The 25,488-nt window shown below is 34.3% G+C and overlaps 1 long non-coding RNA gene and 1 other non-coding gene across 2 annotated transcripts; one reads left to right on the forward strand and one right to left on the reverse strand.

Annotated features, from left to right (window-relative positions):
* The first annotated feature begins 7,752 nt into the window (after window positions 1-7,752).
* LOC141591022 (uncharacterized) lies at window positions 7,753-8,266 on the forward strand. The gene is made up of 2 exons (XR_012520621.1): window positions 7,753-7,840; window positions 7,954-8,266. It is a non-coding gene; the product is annotated as an uncharacterized LOC141591022 (long non-coding RNA).
* A 12,118-nt stretch (window positions 8,267-20,384) lies between these two features.
* LOC141621840 (small nucleolar RNA R71) lies at window positions 20,385-20,491 on the reverse strand. The gene has a single exon (XR_012532728.1). It is a non-coding gene; the product is annotated as a small nucleolar RNA R71 (small nucleolar RNA).
* Window positions 20,492-25,488: the final 4,997 nt, after the last annotated feature.

A 25,488-nucleotide genomic window follows, 5' to 3' on the forward strand; every position in this document is an offset into this window, starting at 1 on the left:
ATCATTCATTTGGGTGGAAAGCTGTGAAATCATGCTAGGAGCATAAGAGAAAGACCGTCGACCAGCTTTGTTAGTAGGAGGATCATACCATATTTCGGCCCCTTTATCTCCGGTCCCAAATATCCGGTTCTTCTCGTCAAAGCCTCCTACAGCCTTGTAGTACGCCCAGATCTCGTCCGGAGACTGTCCAGGTGGCAATGGTTGACTCATCTACTCATGGTAGTCATGCTGAAAAAAGAGACAAAATCGTCAGAAATGATATATATATATATATATATATATATATATATATATATATATATATATATATATATATATATATATATATATATATATATATATATATATATATATATATATATATATATATATATATATATATATATATACCTATCTTTATAAGAAAGATATTATCGTTCTTTGTAATAAAAATAAATATTAAATTAAGTACAAAAACTTACGTCAATCTCAGCCGCTCGAGGATTAACCCACTCGCCCTTCTTATTTTTCTTCGTCTTCGTGAACAACTTGTAGGGAGTGGCCTCTTGACCCTGAAATTAGTATGAAACAAGTAAAATCAAGTATATATTTGTCAATCATATATATTAACCACTTTTTAAAAGCAATATAAATAATACTTACCAATTCCTTGAAAGCATCAGAGCAACTCTTCCGACCAAGAGTGTGGGTGCCCAATGCTTTCCCATCTTTACCACCCGACTTCCTATTTGCCGTGTTGATTTTCGAATGTTTGGCAAAAGTAGGATCTTGTGGCCTAGTCTTAAGGTTCTCCCACCAAGTTTCAGGCACCTACTTTGGCTTTTTCTTATTATATTTTAGTCCATTAATAAGAGTGGTAATCCGCCTCGTTAACCTCGACTGCCACTCAGGCGTAGCATCAATGCCACGATCGATGGATCTTACATGAGTCTATTTCAAAAACAAGTGTGATATTAGTTATATAAAACTTAAGAAAATTATTATAAACTTAAGAAAGATATTATAAACTTAAGAAAATTATTATTGAAAAACATAATTACCGCAAAGTTATTCCACATCTTCTGGCGCTGTGCGTGACTCGCTTCACCTCACCTAGTGAAGTACTCATCTCCTGTGTTACGGGTGAACGACCAAGTAACATATTTCTTGATCGGTTCGTCATCCCACCTGACAAATACATAAATATTTGAAATTAAAACTGTAAATGTTATATAAATATATATACACACACACACACACACACACACACACACATATATATATATATATATATATATATATATATATATATATATATATATATATATATATATATATATATAGAGAGAGAGAGAGAGAGAGAGAGAGAGAGAGAGAGAGTCGGGATCCGGTGAGAACTCCTAAATATTTGAGGATTGAGGATTAGTGAATACAATATCACAGGTTCTTCAATACAATATCACGAGAAATTTGACCTTTGTCAAAATTTTTTTTTTTAAAAAAAAAAAAATTATAATTTTTTTTTTTTCTCGTACAAGTGTTTTTTTTTTGTGATATTTTATCGAATAACCTGTGATATTGTATTGAACAACCTATGATATTGTAACGAAATCCTCAATCCTCAAAAAGATAGTGTATCCTCACATGATCCCATATATATATATATATATATATGTATGTATATATATATATATATATATATATATATATATATATATATATATATATATATATATATATATATATATATAAGTTTTAAAAATAAAAAAATTAACATAAACTTACCAAAAATGATTTGGCCGAGCACGAGCTGATGAGAGAGTCACCGGCATGCCCTCTTGTCTTCGTGATGGAGGTTCAGGATCGACCTCATCCTCAACCTCCTCGTCCTCCCGATCATGTTGAGATGCATTACTATTGCTCCCAAAAACACGGCGAAAAATGTTCGGCATAATCACTGATTGAAAACAATTCAAATTGTTAGTTCAAAGAAAAAATCGTTAGTTCAAATCAACCATTTCTGCAGGGTATATATAAACAATTGAAACAAACACTAACTATGGAAAATAGGGTATATGTCGTTTTAACTTGATTCACACAAATTAAGATTTGCAACTATACTACTTTTTATCATTATTGTTTTATTTGGTGTTCATGTGTCCTATGGAAAACTGTGAACTATTTACCACTTGCCTCTTCTTTAATGCATTTTATTGGCTGAATTGAGAGGTTTCTTATAACCAAACGTTGGAAATTGAAACACACTATTGATGTTAAGCTAAAACGACATGTATAAAACAAAAAACCAAATAGGCTAGAACGCCAAGTAATAAAAACCAGAGGGAGTATAATTTTAAACAATGCAAATTTTATTGAATGTTTAAAATTTAAACTTTTTTACAAATGTATTAATAATTGTACAATTACAACTAGTCCTCCTCACTATCACGGTCACTACAAATCAAAAGAGGTTCATCATCTGAAAAAAGCACTCCTACTTCTTCCTCTGATTCCTCATTTTCGTATCGAATAAGTTCTTCAACTTCATCTTCATCCCCTTCTTCTCCGACGTCTCTCCCATATTCCCCTTGACCTCTTTCCACTGCCACTTCGTATACATCTTCATCCTCTATATCTTCCAAAAAAATCGGTGAAATTGAGTGATCATTCACAACCACAACTTCTTGAAAGACACTTTCTTCAATAGGAGCATCAACTTATGATCTTGCCTTGGTTTTAAAAACCGCGGACTACTGAATACCTTGATTACCTTTCTTAATGGTTGGATAAGGAGCATAACAAACTTGATCGACTTGAAAAGCTGCCACAAATGGGTTATGTCCACGAAGTTTCTTTTTCTCGTTTACATCTACAAGTCCATAAACCTTATGGATACTAAGTCCTTGTGGGGAATTATCAAACCAATCACATTTAAACAATATAACCCTATAAACCCTTTGCTCGGCATAATAAGAAAGCTCAATTACTTCATTTAAGGTTCCATAGTAGTCCAACCCTTCAGTTGAATTTACAGAAACCCCATTGCTTAACGTAGACTTTGAAACATCAACTCCCTCCTTAAAAGCTCGAAACTTATAGCCATTGATGGAATACCATCTCTAAGACTTCACCATGTTACTAGGACCCAATGCTAAAGCTATTATTAGATGATCCTTCAATCTATGAACCTATGAATAAAAAAAATGCTAATTAAGTTGTTATATTTTTTTCAATATCTAATAAGAAATCTAAATGTGTAGTTCAATTTCAAAGAAAATGTATCATCACTTACTTGATTTCGGAACCATTTCGGAAAACTTTTGTCATGTTTTGCCCAAACATCATCAGAAGATGTGACATCAGGAAAATTGATTTTAATATGTGTATCAATTTCCCTATAAGTAGGGAAAGCATGTTTAGTTATGTATTACCTATCAATTCGATCTAATTTGATAATTAAAAAACAATTGAGTAATGATGGAGTATTAACTTACTTTTTATAAGTCTCTAAAAAATCTCCACAGTTCCTTAGCACATAAAAATGAGCTTCTTCATACTCTTTCTTAGTTAAGTACCCCTGTATACATTTCTCGGTTGTAGTTCCCATGTCATCATTGAATAACTCAGGCAACTTAGATTTCAACTGGTCATCGGAATTTACACCAACATCTAAGTCTTTTGCTTTTGTGTCAATGTGATCTTCGAAATAAAAAGAACAGAAATTTGAAATTTCCTCTAACAAAAAAGCGTTGCATATTGAACCCTCCACCCGAGCTTTGTTGCCAATATTTCTTTTTTTAAATGATTAAGAAATCTCTCAAATGGATATATCCATCGATATTGAACAGGTCCTCCAACTTTCGCTTCATAAGGTAGGTGAAGAGGCAAATGCTCCATGGAACTGAAAAAAGACGGGGGAAATATCTTCTCTAACTTGCATATTATCTCCGCAATGTTTGACTCCAGACGTTCCATAGAATCAACTCTAATCGTAGAAGTACACATGTCTCTAAAAAATTGGCTTATCTCAGTTATTGCATTCCAAGGACGTGTCGGGAGCAACTCTTTCAAGGCAACAGGGAGTAGTCGTTCCATAAAGACATGACAATCATGACTTTTCATGGAATGTAACACCATCTTTTTATGGTCAACACACTGACTCAAATCTGAAGCATAACCATCCGGGAATTTTAAATTAGCAACCCAGTCACATAGAGCCTTTTTCTCCGCGGTTGATAAAACAAACCTAGATGATATAAGCCGTTTATAGCAAAGTTCATTAAAGTCTTCTTTACCCTTAGGGCCAAATTTAGTTTTACCTGTTACATCCATCATGGTGTTGATAAGTTGTTCAAAATTTTTTTTCTCAATGTGCATAACGTCCAAGTTGTGTCGAATCAGCAACGTTTTCCAGTAGGGAAGTTCCCAGAATATGCTTTGTTTCCACCAACCTTCATTCTGATCTTTCAATCTTTTAAATTCTTTATCAGAAGCATCAACTATTTTTGGCAAATCTTTTACGGAATCCCACACTTCATACCCCGTTAGTTTCGATGCGGCTATGCGATTCTCAGTTCTTCTGTTTCTAAGAAAATGCATACAATTGTCGCGGAAAGGATGGTCAGATCTTAAGAACTCACGGTGACAATCAAACCAACAAACCTTTTTGCTATTTCTAAGCCAAAAAGATCTATGATCATTTTCTGGACAATAAGGGCAGGCACGATATCCACTTGTGGACCAACCAGAAAGCATGCCATATGCCGGGAAATCGTTGATTGTCCACATTAATGCAGCCTTTAATTGAAAATTTTGTTTCTTAGAGACATCGTAGGTGTGCACGCCGGTTTCCCAAAGTTGTTTCAACTCTTTGATCAATGGTTGGAGGAAAACATCTAAATTTGACTTAGGGTTCTTAGGACCGGGAACTAGCACAGATAAGAAAAGAAATTGTCTCCTCATGCATAACTAAGGAGGTAAGTTGTACGGAGTCACAATCACGGGCCAACAAGAGTATTTCGTCCCGAACTGCCCAAAAGGTTGAAATCCATCCGTACACAAACCTAGCCTAACATTCCGGGGTTCACTTCCAAAATCTGGATGCTCTCTATCGAAATGCTTCCACGCTTCTCCATCACTTGGATGTGCCATCACTACTACAATTATACTCAAAGAGGACGCCCCTTAGAGTACGGTTGGACACGAAACCGTCTTATATCAGTCAAAAAATTTGGCGCCATTAGTGAATACATACTTAGGACGGTTAATAGAGACAACCGTCCTCGTTGTAAAAGTAACAAGGACGGTTGGTCAATAAAACCGTCTTCTTATTAAAATACAAGACGGTTATAATACACGACCGTCTTCTTGTATTTTAATACATATCCAAAATCCCAATCCTATACCTCTGCATATTCAAACACTACGCATATACACGAAACCCTTCCTTATACCCTAAAGCACATAAACCACCCTTCCTTATCAACCAATTCTACACAACCAAGGTCTAAGCCTTTAGACCCAACATCAGCCTATTTTCTTGGCGTAAAAGTTAGTCCCGAGTTCAGGCAAAAATGGAGAACCATGTCGTTAAAGAAGTTAATGATTGAGGCTCGTGTGTTAAAGACAAGTGCAACGATGATCAACGTGGATATAGAAGAGCATATACTACACCAAGAACAGAAATGCATGCTTACCTATGAAGACCTTATTCATTGGTGTGACGAAGAAGAGATAAGTGCCTCTCACATTGTTGTATTCATCAGGTTTGATTTTTAATCTTCGAAAATGTTTTATACAATTTTCTTATTTTTTTTTTAAAAAATTAGTTAGTACGCTTTAATAGTTACATAGAGTACACAACTAAGCTCTATATATTACGAGAGGCCCATAGCCAAAGCATCCCAGCCAGCCGGTCATCCCACAAGCGCAACAATCATTCTGTCCTAGTCCTTCCGTAAATATGCTTGTATCCACTAGTATATAAAACTGTGTGCATAAGTGTGTAAAGCAGATAGTTTTCTAGCAAATATCGCTTCTATGCTGCATTTTTAAACCATATAACCATTAATATACGCTGAATCGACCAATTACCTTTTTTTGGTGGTAGGTATTTAACTGAACTGGTACAGAGTATGCAATGTACAAATTCATATGGATTCTTGTGCCCCACATTATTGTCCAAGTTCGCTAGTTTTGAAAATGAAGATAATCGGTCAGACTATATTGTTAAGGCCATGACATGTACGGGTTGTGAAAGTGGTCGAAAGCTTGTTTTTGCTCCGTATTTTGAAGGGTATGTACTTTTTCTTCATACTACTGTTAATTATATTATTCAATGCTATTTATTAAGGATTAATTGACGGGAATAATTGACCAATTACTTTTTCTTGGGTTAATTTCATTAAAGTTTGCTCTGTATATGGGAATTTACTTTCTTTGGTGAATTTGTTTATGTAGCAAACAAACTACATCCTCCATCCATACTATAACTTCCTACCCCATTGGCTGCAAATACTAACAAGTTCAATAGTATGTGGTATTGTGGTGGAAAATGTAAGCCCAGGAGAAATCATAATGGTCACAAATAATAGGAAGCTTGAAGACACACGGCCGAAAGTTTTAATCTGGTACATGGGGGTGAATGGAAAAGATATAATGGAATGATTGATTTGCTTGGGAAGAGGAGAGTCAAGTCTCGGACATAGGAACTTGGTCTAACAGGAGAGAATGAGAGAGTGGGAGTGTGACTTGTAAGTTGTAACAGACTAATAGAAAGACAAATAAAGAGAAAAATGAATGATTAGTGACTTGGGCAACCAGTTCAACCGGTGACCTGTCTTTGGGTGCATTTAAAGAAGACAGTGCTAAAAGGTCGGATTATTATGAGATTAATGAAAGCTTGGATTATTCCCGTCAATTAATCCATTTATTAATACGCGATGCTGATTGTTTTATTTTATAAATGGTAGTAATCATTGGATGTTGGCTGCCATTAATCCGAAGGATAGTGTAGTATATTGGTGTGATCCAAATTTGAACTCTAGAGCCTCGTAAATTTTTGAAGGATACAATTAATATGTAAGCTCAAAGATGTATACGATTTAAGAAATTGCAATTATTTCATAAATCTACATTTGTTTTAGTAGAATAAATATAATTAAGCTAAGTCTATTACGTATATTTAACACAGGGCAATTACGAAGCTAAACTCTATGGATCCACTTTCCGGGTGTCACCAAGAAAAACAACTTGAATGGAAAATAATAAAGGTACCTTCAACTAATAGTGCTTTTATCTCTTTTTTGACTGTTTTATTTTTTTGTATGTAAGACGAGGTCAATATTCTCATTAATAAGAGAAAAAGAAAGTTCTTTTGTTCATTTGTTGGTCCAATCAAGAATCTACCATGTGTTCATTTGTTGGTCCAACTGAATTGTCTTGTTCTTGTACCATTGTTAGTTTTCTTTGGTAACTTGTGATCATCTAGATTTCTGCCAAAAAAATTTAAGTCAGGTATGATAGTAGTGTATAAGTCCTTTTGCCGTATTATTTACTACAATTTTCAGCCCACACAAGCCGGTCTATGTGATAGTAGTGTGTGACTCATTGGTTTTTACTATAATTAAGCCTAAATAAGCTAAAACCAATGTATGAAGTATGATTTCATTACGTTGTAGTTGACATGATTATATAGTTTATGTTTTAATGCTTTGGGGATTATTCTATATACGTTGTGGAGTTGACGTGATTTTGATTTTAGTGTCCTACACAGCCTTTTGGGACCGTCTTATGTGGATATTATGTCTGCCGATATATGTTGGAGATTATCAGAGGACGATATATTAATATTATTCCAAATGTACGTCTTTTCATTTGTTTATTTTGTTTTAATATTTACTTCATTTTACATAAACTAAACATGTTGGTATGTAAATAATTGTAATTGTGTTATTTTGGTTACTTTGTATGCAGTTCATGATTAGAGCTCCGAAGACATACTCGGTTGAGCAAACTGATGAGGTGCGGGAAATTTGGGCTAAATATGCATTGAATTTTAAGGCGGAAGTATTTGATGGCAACGTCTAAAGTAATTAGGCTGATCGGATAGTTTATGTGATGGTTTGTGGATGGAGAAACTTGTGTTAGTGCTTGTGTTCAAAATTGTCAATAACTTGTTATTTGGAGCTTCAAACTTTTTGGGTTTTGATTGGTTGGGTTTTAGAGTATAATTGTAAGAATATTTGCTGGATTTTTGGAAATGTAGCCAGATATAATATTTAAGCTATACGACTATTGTCGTATACGGTATGAATAATAAAATAATTTTCTTTTCAAAAATTTGGTTGTGTGAAAGCGAATGGATGTGTGCCAATATTGTGCAGGGTATATTCGTAAATTGGCGTAAAATTGATTTGAAAAATTTGCGTGAATTTGATTTGAAAAATTGGCGCGAATATGATTTCAAAAATTGGCGCAAAAATAAATTGGCGCAAAAATGTGTAGAAGACGGTTCCTTGATAAAGCGTCATAAAGTTGGCACAAAAATTGTGCGAGCCATATATCAAAAACAAGACGGTTCAGATTAGCAACCGTCCTCTTAGAAAATACAAAGAAGACGGTTCAGATAAACAACCGTCCTGCTTTTAACCACCAAACAAGACGGTTTGACTTAGAGTTAACCGTCCTCTTAGGCAACGAGGACGGGTGAATTTAGGACGGTTGGATTAACAGTTAAGGACGGTTTTGAACCGTCCTCGTTGAGAATAATTGTAGTAGTGCATTGTCCCCCTTTCTCTTAATCGAGAGTTTTTGTAGTGCCAACTCATCTCACCTGTTATGTGCTTGGTTGCATATAGTCGTTGTAACCTTGGCGCAAGCGGGAAATAAGATACTGGTTTACATGGAATTCGCCTCCCACTTGAATTCTTTTTACCTTTATACCGAGATGCACGACAATTTGTACATTCTTCAAGATTAGAATTTTTCTCCCAGAAAAGCATGCATCCATTGAGACATGCATCAATCTTTTCATGGGGTAGTTGGAGTCCCTTCAGAACTTTTTTAATCTCATTAAAATTGCGCGCCATTTGATTTTCCTTTGGAATTATGTCACCAACGAACGACACAAAACCATTAGCGCATCTAAGAGATATGTTGTTCTCACATTTGAGTGATAACAACCTAGCAAATTGCAAACAAACTCATATCACTTCCCTCAAACACCGGCTGTTCGGCTTGCTCTAACATTTTAAAGAACGAAGAAACATGGGGGTTCGGGGTTTCATAACGCACTTCTTCATCGTTAAGGTCATCATGATTAAGTCGATCCTCCAAAATTTGGTCAACAGTATCACGCAATGCATTTTTCACGAACTCACGGTAAGGATTCTCACTAGCATTTGTACTAGGTAGTTTCTCACCGTGATATGTCCATACATAATAATTATTGGCGAAACCATTCGACCAAAGATGAATTTGAACATCTGCTTTCCTTTTAAAACCTAGGTTTTTGCATTTCTTACACGGACACCTCATTTCACCTAAATTCTTGTACTCACTACTTTCTTCCGCGAATTTAATAAACTCTTTCACCCCCTCTGCAAATGCTTTCTTGTGTTTCTTTTTTTCGTCTAATCTTTCATACATCCACTGCCGTTCTAATCTTTTCATGTTATTATGTATCTACACATTTATATATGTCATTAAAAAAGATAATAACCTAACAACAATCAAAATCAAGAAAATTACACAATAATTTAATATTTTAACCAATATTAATATTGTATTTCTTTGAATTGGGTCCTTATCACTCCAACCTAAACCCATCAATGTACGTTTCAACACACTAGCAAACATGTACTTGTGATTAATTAATGAGGAAAAAAATTCGGCAGCAATTCCCATCCGTTCTCCAAATACACAATGTAGAATAAATAATTACTCTACATATGCATTTAGAGAACATTAAAGGAATTGTCACCAAACTCTTTCCTCATTAACAAATCACAAGCACATGTTTACTACCTAAGTGCCTTAAAACGTACAAAGACAGTCCCAAAACGGGGACTATTCAAAAATTACTCCCAGTGAGTAATTTTTGAACGGGTACTAGGTCAATATGAACAATAATTTTAACAATATTAAAAAAAACATACAACAATGACCACTTTTATTTTCAATTAACAAAAACTAACATGAATAATTTTTCATTTTACATATCTAGTCTAATTATCATTTTAAAAACATTAACATTTCACAAAATTTAACAATAATCTAATTAACAAAAATTCCAATTTAAAAAAATATTATTAACAATAATTCTAATTTTTAACAATAAAATTAGATGCATACATTAAAATATAACAACATACATTTAAACAAAATTGGCTTCTATCCTAAGTCAATATGCATCAACATCACCAATAATTCAACAATAATTAAAACAATAACTAATATTCTAAATCAATTAAGATAATTAAACAAAAAAAATTAAAAGGAGAAATACCTAATTAGCTCCACAAAGAAAAAAAATGAAAAGGAAGGATGAGAAATAAGAAAGGTGACGGCACGAGGAGGCGGGGTGGCTATGAAAAAAAATAAATTAAAAACAAGAAAAGGAAAAAGGAAAAAGAGAAAGGAGAAAAGAAGAAAAACAAGTAAAATTACCTTATAGTGATGGCGACGGCGTGGTGATGTTGGTGGTGATGGTGGTGGCGCCGGAAGTAGAGGAGGGTGGTGGTGGTGTCGGGTTTTAAGGTGGTGGTGTTAGGGTTTGACGATTTTTAATTTGGGGGAAAATTGGTTAAGTGTTGAAGGGATTGATCCCGTGTTTGAGATAAAAGGAACGTCTGACGGAAATCCCGTCAGTTAAATAGGATTCCTGACGGAAATTCCGTCAGTATTTCCAAAAAACTGACGGAAATTCCGTCATAGGCCTACTTTATCAGACCAATAATGCATAAATTTTACACGTCACATAATTTGGACTACTGATGGAATTTCCGTCAGTTTTTTCAAAATCCTGACGGAATTTCCAACACTGGGTCAATTATTGTGACAGGTTTTCACACACCTGTTTTCAAAAAAATAACACATGTGACGGAAATTCCGTCAGTTTTTATGATTTACTGACGGAATATCCGTCAGATATGCCAAATGCCTCACAGCTGTCATGCACTGTTGGGTGTGAAAGCCAATGACGGAAATTCCGTCAGTTTTTTGGAAATACTGACGGATATCCGTCACATGTTTTTTAGCGCCATTGACTTTGTCAACGCGCCAATTACTCCTGACGGGAAATCCGTCAGGAATTTGTACCGACGGAAATTCCGTCAAATATTCGTCAGTATCCGAGTTTTCTGACGGCTTGTTTTTTCCGTCGGTATGCCCGTCACTATGCCGCGTTTTCGTTGTAGTGGGCTATGCATGCAAACATATAAAACAAATGCAAAGCAAAAGAATAAAATCCTAGTATGGCCTTCCTAAAATAGTAAATCCAATAAACTATTTACAAATTCGGAAACCAACTCCATTGGTCCCTTGAACTTCATATGGCACGCACTCCAAGGCAACACCGTCTTTGTCGGAACGCCTTTCCGAATGGCACCGTCTTCAAGGATCTCCGAGATAAAAAAAATAACATAGCTTTTCTACTTTATACATTATAAATAGAAAAACAAAATAAAATAAAAGTGAGACGAGATCACATAAATTACAAACGAATCGATATCCTCATTCATTTCGGGAAATATCAATTAAAAAATTAAGGCCATACTAAGTACAAATTACATAATTCAAAATTATATATAAATTAAAATATGACAATCATAATAAAAATGCAGCATTAATATATGTATGAAACATGCCATGTGACGTGCCAAATCGCCCTTTTTAAGCTAATATCGTATATTCGGTCCGGTTTTATGGATAATTGTGACTATTAACTTATTAAAATCACACAATATTACATAAATCAAATCTATGTCCAAGTTAATTACCCCAACCTTCTTAGGACTCAAAAATTTAGTCTTCACTAAATATTTGACAATAATTCAACTTGATATTATTCTATTGCTCTTTAAACACCTTTTATTCATAATAATAAAGAAATAATTCTTAATAAGTCATTAAAATTCGAAAAATTCAAAATCATAATTTTTTATATTCTGGAAAATTCCCAACATTCCAAAATTTTAATAAAACTTGCTTATAGAATATTTTAATTTATTTCACAAATAAATCGCGTAATACATAATTTTAACTCTTTAATTCTAAATTAAACATAAAATTATGCAATAAATCAAAATTAAAATTTTGAATATTCTAAATAGGATTCTATAACCTGAAAAAGACAAATTTTTAGGTCTAAAAATCGAATTTACAATTATGACTATTTAAAGTTGCTATTTATCAATTTTACAATATAAAAATCAATAAACATCCAAATCAAACGAAATTTGACATGCAACTTTAGATCTGATGTTCATATCATATATAAAACTTTGGAAAAAAATTTCGTGCCATAAAATTCATTTTAGCTATTTTTGCTAAAATAGTCACTATTTATGTGATTTTTACATCTAAAAATCATAAATTATGCAAATGAAACCACATTATCTCAAAATTTACATACAGTGTTTAAATATTGCATGTGACAACATACTAAAATTTCATGGGCATAAACGAAGTCTAACCATTTTTAACCAAAATACCTCTATTTAATCAATTTTTATCATGTAAAAATCATAAATAATGCAATATAAAACTATTTTATACGAAATTTTACATACAATGTGTAAAATATACATGCGAGGTCGTGTAAAAATTTCAAGGTCAGAATCATAGTCTAACTAATTTTAGTATTTTAGGTGTCATTTTATTCAATAAAATGTAATGAAAATATTAAAAACATATTAAAGAGCAATAAAATACCATAAATCTTCAAAAATGACCTAAAATCAATTTAGGACCATAATGTTTATCATGCAAAAATTTCATGGCCTTTATCATCATAAATCACAAATTTCTAGTTTTATATGTTAACTTATTAACTCGGAAAAACAATGACCGATTATGCATGCAACAACCATTTGCTCTAATACCAATTGAAAGATTCATTAACCTCTTATTAGATACTTCTAATAACTATATATATATATTAGTTTATGTTGGGAAATGTGTCCTCAACAATAGTGCGATTACATGATTTAAATATCATTATTAAATCTCATTTTAAAGAATGCAATTGGGAAGTATTTATACTGTCAACTGGTCAACATATATCGGTAATGATTGGCTGACTAGAGTTTGACATTACTTGTCGTGTGACGGTGGTGATCGATTGACCCCTAGGTCATACCTATAGGGCAACACTCTTAATTGATCATTTAATTAATCGTATAATGTTACGAGATAATTAAATTACTTGAAAAATTGACGGACGATTTTGGAAGTAAAATTTACGTATCAAATTGAAATGTGATTAAATGAGATACGGTCTGAGTAATCAAATTGTATCATTACTCGGATGAAATTATTGTTTAAAGAAACAATTGGATTTGAATGAATTATTATAAATATGATTTATAAATTGGTAAAATATTTTGGCACAAGTAATTGTGAATTACTAAGTCGATTTTGTTTATGACGTATTTTTATTAATACGTTAATTTTTAATATGTTAAAAATACATAACAAATTTATGTTACATATGACATGTGACATATTTACATTTGACAAAAATAAAATGGATTCCATTTTATCTTCAAATGGACCGAAATATGGGTGTGAGTAACAAATTGTATTGTGTTAATTAAGATTAGTGGAATTCATTATTATTACTCTAATTTTAGGCATGCATACCTAGTGTCTTTTGTGTAAGAGCACAAAGACCATGCATTGGCCATTCCCCTCCACCCTACCCGGTTTTCCCTTGGAAAGAACAAGGGTTCTTTTGCTTATTTTATTTTATCATTCACCATATGAATGGGTAAAAAAAAAGATTATTATTCATTCACTTCATATAATTATTTTTAGAGAGACAAAAATAATTCTTCTTCCTCTCCTCTTCTCCTACCCGGTTTTAGGAGCCAAAACCAAACATTTTTGGTTCAATTTTTCACAAGATTAATATTGTACTAGCTCATATAATATTAATTAGATTAAGAGTTAGCTTTGAGTATTATTCCTAAGGAGAGATCCTATACTTGGATCTTGTTTCTTCCATTAAAGGAAAGCTCAAGAACAAAAGAAAAGGAGATTTCTTTTGTGCCCATAAAACCGAAATACCCATTGTAAGAATAATGTTCCTTTCTCATTTCTTTTATTAGTTTGCATGCATAAGTTCCACCTTTAATTTTATGACAAATTAATTTAAACATATATGAGTATGTTAGTATGTATAAAGATCTACATATCCTTCAGTTTAGTCATAAACTAATCTAGATCTTATGCATGCATAACAAAATGATACGAAGTAAGAAGAAATCGATTAATCTTACATTGAGGGTTGAAATGGTTTATCTAATTGGTCTCCTACCAAATTAGTCTTCTTTAAGAAAAATCCAAGTGCCCAAGAAAACCCTAGATCCAATGATGGGATCTACTCCTTAAGGATTGTACCAAGGAAATCACTCTTAAATCCTATACTAATTTTTGTACTAGAATTAGTATAAGAATCCTATAAAAATAACTTAATATTATTTGGTTACTACTTCTAGTAATGATATAATAATATTTGAGATTTTGTGAGTTTTCTTCTTAAGTTTTTCAACAACCATGAGAGAGTAGTGATTATCAATGTGATAATTTTATATAAGAATGAATGATGGAATAAGAAGAGAAAAACTCCCTTATTCTCTATGGGTGGCCGGGTAGCATAAGGGAAGAGTGCCCAATACTTTTTCAAGTTTGTTCTTCTCAAGATGTAGGCATGCAAGCCTATGATTAGTAGGGCATGATTGTGTCTTCCACTAATTAAATGAATAAAGCACAACCAACCCTTACACCCTCCATTTACACGGCACAATGGATTTAATATGGTCCATTTTAAGTTTTTCAATTTTCAATTTTGTATAGTGTGACATATTGGACATGTTACTAGACATGTTGTTTTAATAATGCATTTTTAACTTATTAAAAATTATTATATATAAAAAATAAATCACATACAAAAATTACTTAGTAATTCACAATTACAATTACTTAAAATGGCTCATAGAATTATAAATCACAACTACTTGTATTTATAATAAACCATTCATTCTTATTTTAATTGTTTCATAAACAATAATAAATCAAAAGTAATAAAACAATTTAATTACTTAGTACGAACCTTATTTAATCGAATTACAATAAGATACGAATTCTCTCTCACAAAATCATTTTGTCAATTTTTAAGGAATTAATTAACTTGTATCAGCATACAATTAATTCATTAATCAATTAAGAATGTTTCCCTAGAGGTATGACCTTAAGGGATCAACTGATCACCACCGTTATACGACAGTAATGTCAAACTCTAGTCAGCCAATCATTACCGATTAATATGGATCAGTTGACAATAAAATATTATTTTCCCTCATGTATTCTTACTATGAGATTTAAACATGTGATCGCATTATTGTCGAGGACACATACTCCAACACAATCTACTCCCGTATTTCGATCCACCTCCGTAACGCGATCCTGCAGAATAAGATCTAGTTTGAGTGTAGTTAGCCTTCTTAACACCCGTGTGACCACCACCCTCACTCTCGGCCTTTCTCTCTTCAACCACTTTCTCTTTCATTTCCTTGGCCATGCTCACCAATATCTCAGCAGGTCTAGCTCTAGTATATACTTTCTTCAGATCTGTTAACACTCCAGCCATCAGCTTCTCTAGGATTGCCAATGTCAACCCTTTCTCGAATAGCACAGCCAAGATAGGTTGACTCAGTTGTAACTCCCCTACGTAGGTCGACAACTAATTAAACCTAGCAAAGTACTCCTCCACCGTCATCTCATCAATCATCTTAAAAGTGTCAAACTCCGCCCTTAATTTACTTCTCATATGCTCCGTAATAAACTCATCTCTCAACTCCTCTTTGAAACCGATCTATGGAATCAAAGGTTCGCATACCTTCTTATAGTATTCCCTCGTCTGAGCCCGCTCCTTATACCACCAGAATCTTGCCTTACCCTCGAGGTAGAAGAACGCTTGTGCAATACTCCGTACTTTGCAGGGCAGCACTCAGTCGAGTATGAGGGTGTACTCCACCAAGTTGATGGTAATCGGGCGAGTAGGTTTAACCGAATATGTTGAAGCGGAGACCTGGTTCTGACCTGTGCTGACTTGACCGAGTACGATGGATACTCGGCAGAGTAGTGGCCATCCGGTCGAGTGAGTCTCTTGTACTTGATGAGACGGTTTTAGTATGAATTAAGAGGGTCGAATTGGTGAAGTTCAAGTATCAAAAGTGGTACTTTGTAACTTATATCATGTAACTACCGTTTACACTTGTTCTTTAGTTATTTGATAGAGTTTGTAATGGGATTTGAGAAACCTATGCCTAGTTGAATTAATAATGGCGGAACGTGGATCCCAAAATTGAAGATGACGCTTGGAAACGATGAAGAAGAGCTTGTGGGTCGGTTTTGTGTGTCAAAGACGGAGTCCAAGTCCGAGGATAGGTAGGACGGGAAACCTATGAAGTTACATTGATTTGCGCGCTTAACTCAAGTATATGTCGCACTATTTATGAGCGCATACGAAAGAGAAGAGGAGCTTGGAAGCAGCGAAATTCGCGACTGACATTCGACTGAGGCGCGACCGAGACGCGACCGAAGCGCGACACTAGGGCGACCTGCATTTGACACCTATTTGTGCTTTGGTCGCGTAATTCAACATCATTAGACTCGTGCTTGTTTCTTTATTTTACTCGGTTTGTGCCGAAGGTTATTGTTATTAGTAGTACTTTATTTCCTAATCTAGTTATTTTACCTAATGACTATATAACTTATTATTTCAGGTTTAGAAAATACTTACGCAGCTTTGAGAGAAGAACCCTATTATTGTTATTTTTAGACGATGTGCAACTAATCTTTCTTCTTGAATTCAAGCAATTGAAGCACTCTAATTTCGATTGTGAGTTTGAATGTTTTGATTCCTCTTCTTGATTATTGTGTGCAACGTTCTTAATTGTATGAATGTTGATTGATTATTGCTAGGTGTACAACTAGTAAACGATTTCTTCATTCTATAGTTAGTATGGTTAATTGAATAGGTTTTATTAATTAACTTTAGATCTGTAACATCATGTAAGAATTCGTATTGAAAGGGATACGTTGATATTAGTAGTTAGAAGTGATATATTCACATACTATCTAAAGTGCAACTGAATTGTATGCATTATTTATTCTCTATCGAGTTCTCTATTTTATATTGCTGCTGTTGAATTAAATCCTAAACTGGATTGTTATGGTTGTTTAACAGTTAGGGTTTATTAAGAACGAGATTCGTCTTAATTAACTATTCGTAAGGAGAATAGGAATTCGTCATTCACGATAGAGTAATCAAGATTAATAATTGAAACCGTCTTACAGTGATCAATTATTACTGAGTATGGATATATGCTTGGCTCTAAGACCCTTTCAATTTATTTGACACACCGAAAGTCATTATCTTTATTACTTAATTTGCATTAGCTTTTCATTTTAGTTCGTTAGATAATCAAATCAAAACCTCCCGTTGTTACTACGAACTCTAATTACATTAGAGACGGGCTTTTCGTACATTATTTTTTACATAAATTGTTAATCTGATTCCTTTGGGTTCGATCCTTATTTCCGCTTTACTACTGTTTAGTATTTGGATTTAAGTGATATAAATTTTTAATTTGAGGCATATGACTTTAGTCTGTCAGTACTCGAGCGAGTAGACCGTCTTGAGTATATCCGACGGTTCATTTATTCGTGTTTAAAAAGAGGGTTATTATATATGATGTGACTCATATTTGAGCACATTTAGTCCCCGAATTAACCTCGTTCCTATGCTTTATAGCACATAATTGGGTCATTTACTATCTTTAGTTTCCCATTTTGCATATTCTTTGAGGTTTTGTCCCCTTTGGTAGGAAAGGAGTGCTAACCTTGCATCTATGAGGCGGAATGGAGCTAAATTGATCGCATCTAATGACCAAGCATCAAAGAGAAGACAATACTAGAAGGCCTAAGTAAATAATAAAGTGAAATGGGTAATGATGAAAGTATCCTTGCATCCCCGAAATGATCCTTGCGGATTGTGAAGGAGGAAAAGAAGAGTAGCTGACTGCCCAGGGATCCGAGCGGATCAGACACGATCCGAGCGTCTCCCATCATCAGCATTCGGGCGTCTTGTGCCCAAGACGAGCGTCCCGCAGCGCAAAGATCCGAGCGTCTTCCAGGCAATCCGCTCGGATCGCAAGTCAGAGAGCCCTCGCCTTACTTCAAGACGCACGGATCGTGGCAGGACTAGCACGAGGATATGCTCATTTCCTTCGAGAGGAGCATTTCCTCAACTTTTCTTAGGGACTTAATAGTCATTTAAGCCCTTAGTAACCCTAATCCTTGTACCTAATCTCTAGTATAAATACCCCTTTGTACTACCTAGATTAGCATCAAGTTGTAATCAGCCTTTAACGTTCTCTTAATCCATCCTTAATTAAGTAGTAATCTTATAATCAACTCTTAATCAAGTTATAATACAATTCTCAATCTTAATATTTCCTTAATTTCTCTATTGTTCGTCATTTATTTTGGGTAATTAGAAGATTATTTGGGTTTATTTGGAGGATTGACAACCTTCCATCAATCATCAAGTACTTTTATTATTCTTTGCTCTATTATTTGGAATCATCTTCATAGGTATAATTCTCTCTTAACCTTGTTTAATTATTGTTAATCACTTTCATTTATTCATCATGTTTTGCCTTGTTAGTATGGTTGACAACCTTATTAACATGTTAAACTTGATAATGAGTGAGTAGTTTCCTTAACTAGGGTTAATGGGGAATTAGGGGAAACCAACATGGGGATTGATTCATGCTTAATCTAATATGTTTTCATAATTAATTTGCTTGCTTGTTGTGATTTCAACTTATGCATATGTTATGTTTGATGAAATGCGAGCCTATGAATCCTTGCATTTTTTACCCATCACCTATATTTTCAATGAGACTTGTAAGCTTATACACCAACTCGAGTCTCATTAGACCATGCATATAGTTGAATAGCAAGGACTAAGTCGACTTGTAGGTGTTGTACAATCTAATCGATTCGGCTCTGGGACCCAAACCTTCTTAGGGATTATAAGCTTATACACCAACTCGATCCCATCACAACAATAAGTGCTTGCATCTAGTAGAGAGCATGTTTGTATGATCAAATCCCATGAATCCCCTATGAACCCCATGACACCCTAGTGCTTTTAATCAATTTTTTACATCTCCTTTTAATTCATCTTTTGCTTGTTTTTATCACTTTACTTTTATATTGTTGATTAGTTTAGTTGATCTCCAATCTCAACCCAAATTATGACACCCTAAGACACAACCATTTGCAATTAAAAATCCTACATCAATACCTGTCCCGTGGTTCCGAGCTTTACTTTCCCACAAGTTATAAATATTGTTTTGGTTGGTAGGTTTTGACGACAAGTTAAATCCGAGCCAAAAATGGTGCCGTTGCCGGGGACGGTGTTAACTTGATTTGATTTTCATTAATTATTTTTAGTTGTGTCTTTCTTTACCTTGGGGAAGTCAATCTCCTTAAGGTTGTTCTAATTGTTTTCGAGTTGTTTGATATTTTGCATTTCTAGGAGATCACAAGGTAACTTGTTACCCATTGATCTTGAAATTGAAAGAACCTTAACCAACAATAGAAGACTCGCTAGAGGTACTTTAAGAGGTATTGGAGAGATTGTGGACATTCAACCAAATAACATTGAGTTTACCAACCCTTTTGCAAGAGAAGGAGAGGACAACCCAATACAAAACCCACCACAAAATCAACCCACAATGCTTAAATTCTCATCACATTCCGTACCAACCAAGGAGAACCTACCAAATGGTACTCCTACACCACCACATTTAACCGGTAATTTCATTGCGAAATCCGCATTCATACAACTAGTTGAGAGAAGTCAATTTGGAGGGATGCCTAGTGAAGACCCTCACTTACATATGAAGACTTTTTGTGATTATTGTGATGCGATTTCTCAAACCGGAGTTACTCAAGACAAAATCCGATGGGTCTTATTTCCTTTTTCTTTGATTGGTACCGCAAAGCAATAGTTGAAAAGTCTAGACAAGACTACTCTTGGTATTGACTCATGGAAGAACTTGGCACTTGCTTTCTATAAGAAATTCTATCCTCCGGAGAAGACTAACATGTTGAGAGCCCAAATCACCGGGTTCAAACAAAGGGATGAGGAATCATTGTATGAAGCATGAGAGATATTTAAGGACACTTGTCATTCTTGTCCACACCATGGACTTAGCGAGTGGTTCATTGTGCAACAATTTAGGAATGGTCTATATGAAGACTCCCGCAACATTCTCAATATGGGATCCAATGGTATGTTTACCGAAGTTGATGACAATCAAACATGGGCCAAAATTGAAGGGATGGCGGTTCATAATTCACAATATAGTTGGCCTCAGAAGGCTACTAGAGGAGGAAAGCATGAGGTAGATTCCATCACTCAATTGGGTGCTCAACTAAGTGCTCATATTGACACCATCAATTTGAAGTTTGAGAAGGCCATGGATAAGCTAGATGAAGCTTCCAAATCACCCAAACAATATGTTAATGCTATGGTGGCATCATCCTCAATTCCATGTGGAGTATGTGAGAGTTGTGGAACTTTGGGACATGACCAAAGTGAATGTAGGGGAACAAGTGAACAAGTGAATGCTTTCCAAGCATACAAGAGTGGCACCCCTTATTCCAACTATTACAATGAGAATACCAAATTCCATCCCAATCTTTCATACAAAAGCCAAAATGTTCAAAACCCTCAACCAACATATACCCCACCTCGAATGAGAAATCAAGCTCAAAGACCCTTTTACACCCAAAGCCAAAGTTATCAAAATCAACCTTCATACATGAAGGAAAAGATGATTCATATACATTTTAACATACTCATATATGTCTAAAATAATTTGTCATAAAATTAAAACGGATCTTATGCATGCAAACAATAATATAAAAGAAGAAGAATAATGTCCTTACATTCAATATTTCGGCTATATTGGGCACAAGAGAGATCACCTTTCTCTCTTGTTCTTGAGCTTATCCTTATGGAAGAACAAAGATCTAAGTATAAGATCTCTCCCCAAGCTTTATACCCAAGGCTCCTCTTAATAAAATTAATATTACAAATACTAGTATAATATTAATTCTTAGTAGAAAATTGAACCAAAATAAATTGGTATTTTGGCTCCTAAAACCGGGTAGAGGAGAAGAGATTTTGGAGTGAATAATCTCTCTAATTTATCATAAAAGTAGAGAGGTAATTATCTTTCTAACACTAGAAATTTACAAATGTGATTGAATGAATAATATTAGAGAAGAAAACTCTCTAAATGCACCTAGGAAAACCGGTTGGGAGAGCCTTTTAGGGGAGCCAATGCATGCCCAAATTTGTCTTCACAAGGAGAGTAGGCATGCATGGCTACTTTGGCTTTTCATCATTATGTTTTCTATATTAAAATATAAACACAATTTTCCCTAATACTCTTCTAAAATTTCGGCCCTTTTAATTAATATGGAGTCCATATTATTTTTGTCAATTGTCAATATGTCACATGTCACATGTCACATAAATTTGTTATGTATTTTTAACATATTAAAAATCAACGTATTAATAAAAATACGTCACATACAAAAATCGACTTAGTAATTTCATAATTACTTGTGCCAAAAAGTTTTACCATTTATAAATCACAACAGATTGTATTTATAACAATTCATTCAAATTTAATTGTTACATTAAACAATTTATTTCATCCGAGTAATTATACAGTTTGATTACTCAGACCGTATCTCATTTAATCACATTTCAATTCGATACGTAAATTTTACTTCCAAAATCGTCCGTCAATTTTCAAGTAATTTAATTAACTCGCAACGTTATACGATTAATTAAATAATCAATTAAGAGTATTGCCCTTTAGGTATGACCTAGGGGTCAACGATCACCACCGTCACACGGCGATAATGTCAAACTCTAGTCGACCAATCATTACCGATATATGTTGACCATTGATAACAAAATTACTTCCCAATTGTATTCTTAAAATGAGATTTAATAATGATATTTAAATCATGTGATCGCACTATTGTTGAGGACACATTTCCCAACAATCTCCCACTTGTCCTCGACAAGTGTGCGTCACCAATTCTCTTGTCCTATTACTATCTCCCACTCAATGCAAGGTGTCTTTCAGGTCGTACTTGCAAGTGATCATATCAAGAATGGTTTCCTCGATCTGGAGAATAACTGATTGACCGGATTTATCCACTCTGGATACCTTCCGAGCGTGGCCACGCATTTCCAGTTCATTACTCCTCGAGTGGCCCTGAGATATTGTTATAACCCTGACAAGGGGGTGGACAATTCCTATCGCACTTATTCCCTTCGACTAGCCACAGCCATCATAACCCAAAATATGCCCATTTGACCCCATTTACGAAGGTCGTAGTAACACAAATCAAAGTTAATCTGAAACTGTGCCATCTTCGGTGAATAGTCTTTAGTCAAAAGAATCGACTCATTAGAATACTATAGTAGCTCTCGCCACGACCAGGCTATATAAATTTGCCAGAACTCTATAAGCGGTCATAAGGCCCGACAAAGTGTTCCTAACAGTCTGCCTATGTGATCGACTAGTCATCTCACATGACTGTATGGCACTTGAACTTGCCATCAATCGCATCACACTCTAGTCACTTCGAGACGTCACCTCATACAAGTGACTATGGGCGAATACTATGCTAATCCGTGTTCACTTTAACGGGGTTCAATTGTCTCTACAACCCGTTTGGATGTAACAAAGTATAATAAAAGAGTTTTAAAATAAAACTCGAACGACAAATGTGATTATCACATATGAATAGTCAATGCCTGATTACTATTCATGTTCTATAATCTAATTTGATCTTGTACGTAGTTGTTCATTTCAATTCAATTGAAATGACATGACTCATCATGTTTAGCGTTTGAGAGGGCTTTGGTTAGTAGGTTTTACCAACTTCTTGTACCTTACTCAACCTTACTACATATTCGTTTTCCTTTGTAATGTATACATTTGCATCACAAAACTTTCTGAGTACGTGTCGAGATCTAATCAAGACATAGGCTCTCTTAGCCTAAGAATTGCTCCCACTGGTTTCACAGTGTGCCGGACTCATCCTCTTGCACATCTCATGATTTCAAGTGTACTCAATTTCCGTTATAAATATCTCTCATTGTTCTTTATTGCCTAGAACGATTCTAGAAAATCTACTTCTTAATTATTATAGCCACAATGGTATCTTAACCATTCCTAATGTGTTTTGATTATGGTTTTGTCGGAAACCATGTGCAACCTCAATTGTCAATTGTCACTTGTGTAACACCCTTACACAAAATTGCATCATAAACACTTTGCTTTACTTCCCTAATGCTTCTACATGCACTTAAGGGTACTCTTTATGGCTTACTTGACAAAGATTACTTAAATTCGATTTTGAAAACAATTCATCACACTCAAAGCATATGAAGTGTTATACATCATTACTCATTTAATTGATCCGGCAGCGGAAGCAAATGGAATCAATCAAATACGTTCAATTTAATTGAACTAGTCATGAATCTTATCAACATAAGACTTCTTACTGATGCTAATATCATGTGGATTTATCTTCATAAATCCGGATATTCCAGATGTATTATAATACTGCAAAAGTCTTAAATCATTCTCAATGATCAATATGTCATCCACATATCGGACTAATTAAAATTTCCGTAACTCCCACTAAACTCCATGTATAAACACAACTTCTTGACTTATCGAGAAATGTTTTATCACATGATCCAAAATGTTGATTCCAACTCATTGATGTCCAACTTAAGACCCTCTCTTAAGTTTCACATTATCTTAGGATTGCAAGAATCTACTAAACTCAAGACATGTATTGAATACATTCCTTCTATTGAAGAAGTGAGTTTTAGATTCACTCGCTATGTATTTCATAACCTCATAATGAAACACAATCCCTAAGAAAATCCAAATAGACTTAAGCATTTCAATTAGTGCAAGACCCTTTGTCACTAATCAACCAATCTTGCTTTGAAATATCTCTTTATTAGTGCAAAATCCTTTGTCACTAATCAAGCCTTTCATTTCGGATTTTCATGGCTCTAAGCCTTGTATTGAGTTGTGACTTTAAACACTCTTATGTAAGTCATATGTTCATTACTTTCTAGAAGTAATCAACTTGAATCAAACAATTTCTTTTGTAAGTTATAAGCTCTTTACTTTCTTAAAAGTAGCATGAATTCATCATTTTTAACAAGTGACGAATTTAACCTCCTAGGTTTTGAAGAAACAACGTCTTACACAAAACGTCTCATGTAGCCAAGAAAGACCAGTTTCTTGCGACATAATATTCTTTGTGGCATTCTTTGTGGCTCTTGAAAAATTTCTCCCACTCTGTCTTCTAGAAATAAACTTGTATTTTAGAAAGACAGCTTCATGAGCCGCAAACCCGTCGTGCTCGTGATAATTGAAAAGGGGAAAAATGAGCATTTGTTTCTTGTGAAAACTTACAACCATGGTACCCTTACCATTTCATATCTCATATGATTCGATTTAGTGGAAAAATAATTTAGACAAAAATGATAAAATCCCCAAAAGGATCAAGTAACTCAAAGTAACTTGATTGAAGTTCAAACCATATCGAATATCGTTTGATTTCTTATCCAATCACACATTATTCAATGATGCGTGCTAAGAGAGATTAACTTGTGATACTATATCACATTTCCTTTGGCTTATATCAAAGTCTTCACTTTGATAATCCCATCACGACTAAATCGTGATTCCTTGAACTCTTTGAAATTCTTCAAAGATTTCTCTATTTACCTTATTAAGTGAACATATTAGTGTCAACTTAAATCGTTGGTAAAAGAAAATGATCAACCTATTTTGGATCAATGATTTACAATCTCGATCTCCTTTTCAACCAAAAGGCACGAGACATCTTGCTTTGAATACAAGATACGCATATACCATTAACAATCTAATGGTTTCAAGAGTACTCGATAACTCCTTGCGTTCATCATTCCAAAATTTAAGGTTTAATCTTGGGTTACCAATTTGAGTCTTACATCATCTTCATGATATATCATTCTAGTTTGGTTTAGAATATAATCACCTTGATGATGGGCTAGCCATACATCAAATCATGGTGTAAAGGGTCACAAAGGTGAAAACCTCTTTTGTA

Source organism: Silene latifolia, chromosome 1, assembly GCF_048544455.1.
Source record: "Silene latifolia isolate original U9 population chromosome 1, ASM4854445v1, whole genome shotgun sequence".
Taxonomy (NCBI): Eukaryota; Viridiplantae; Streptophyta; class Magnoliopsida; order Caryophyllales; family Caryophyllaceae; genus Silene; species Silene latifolia.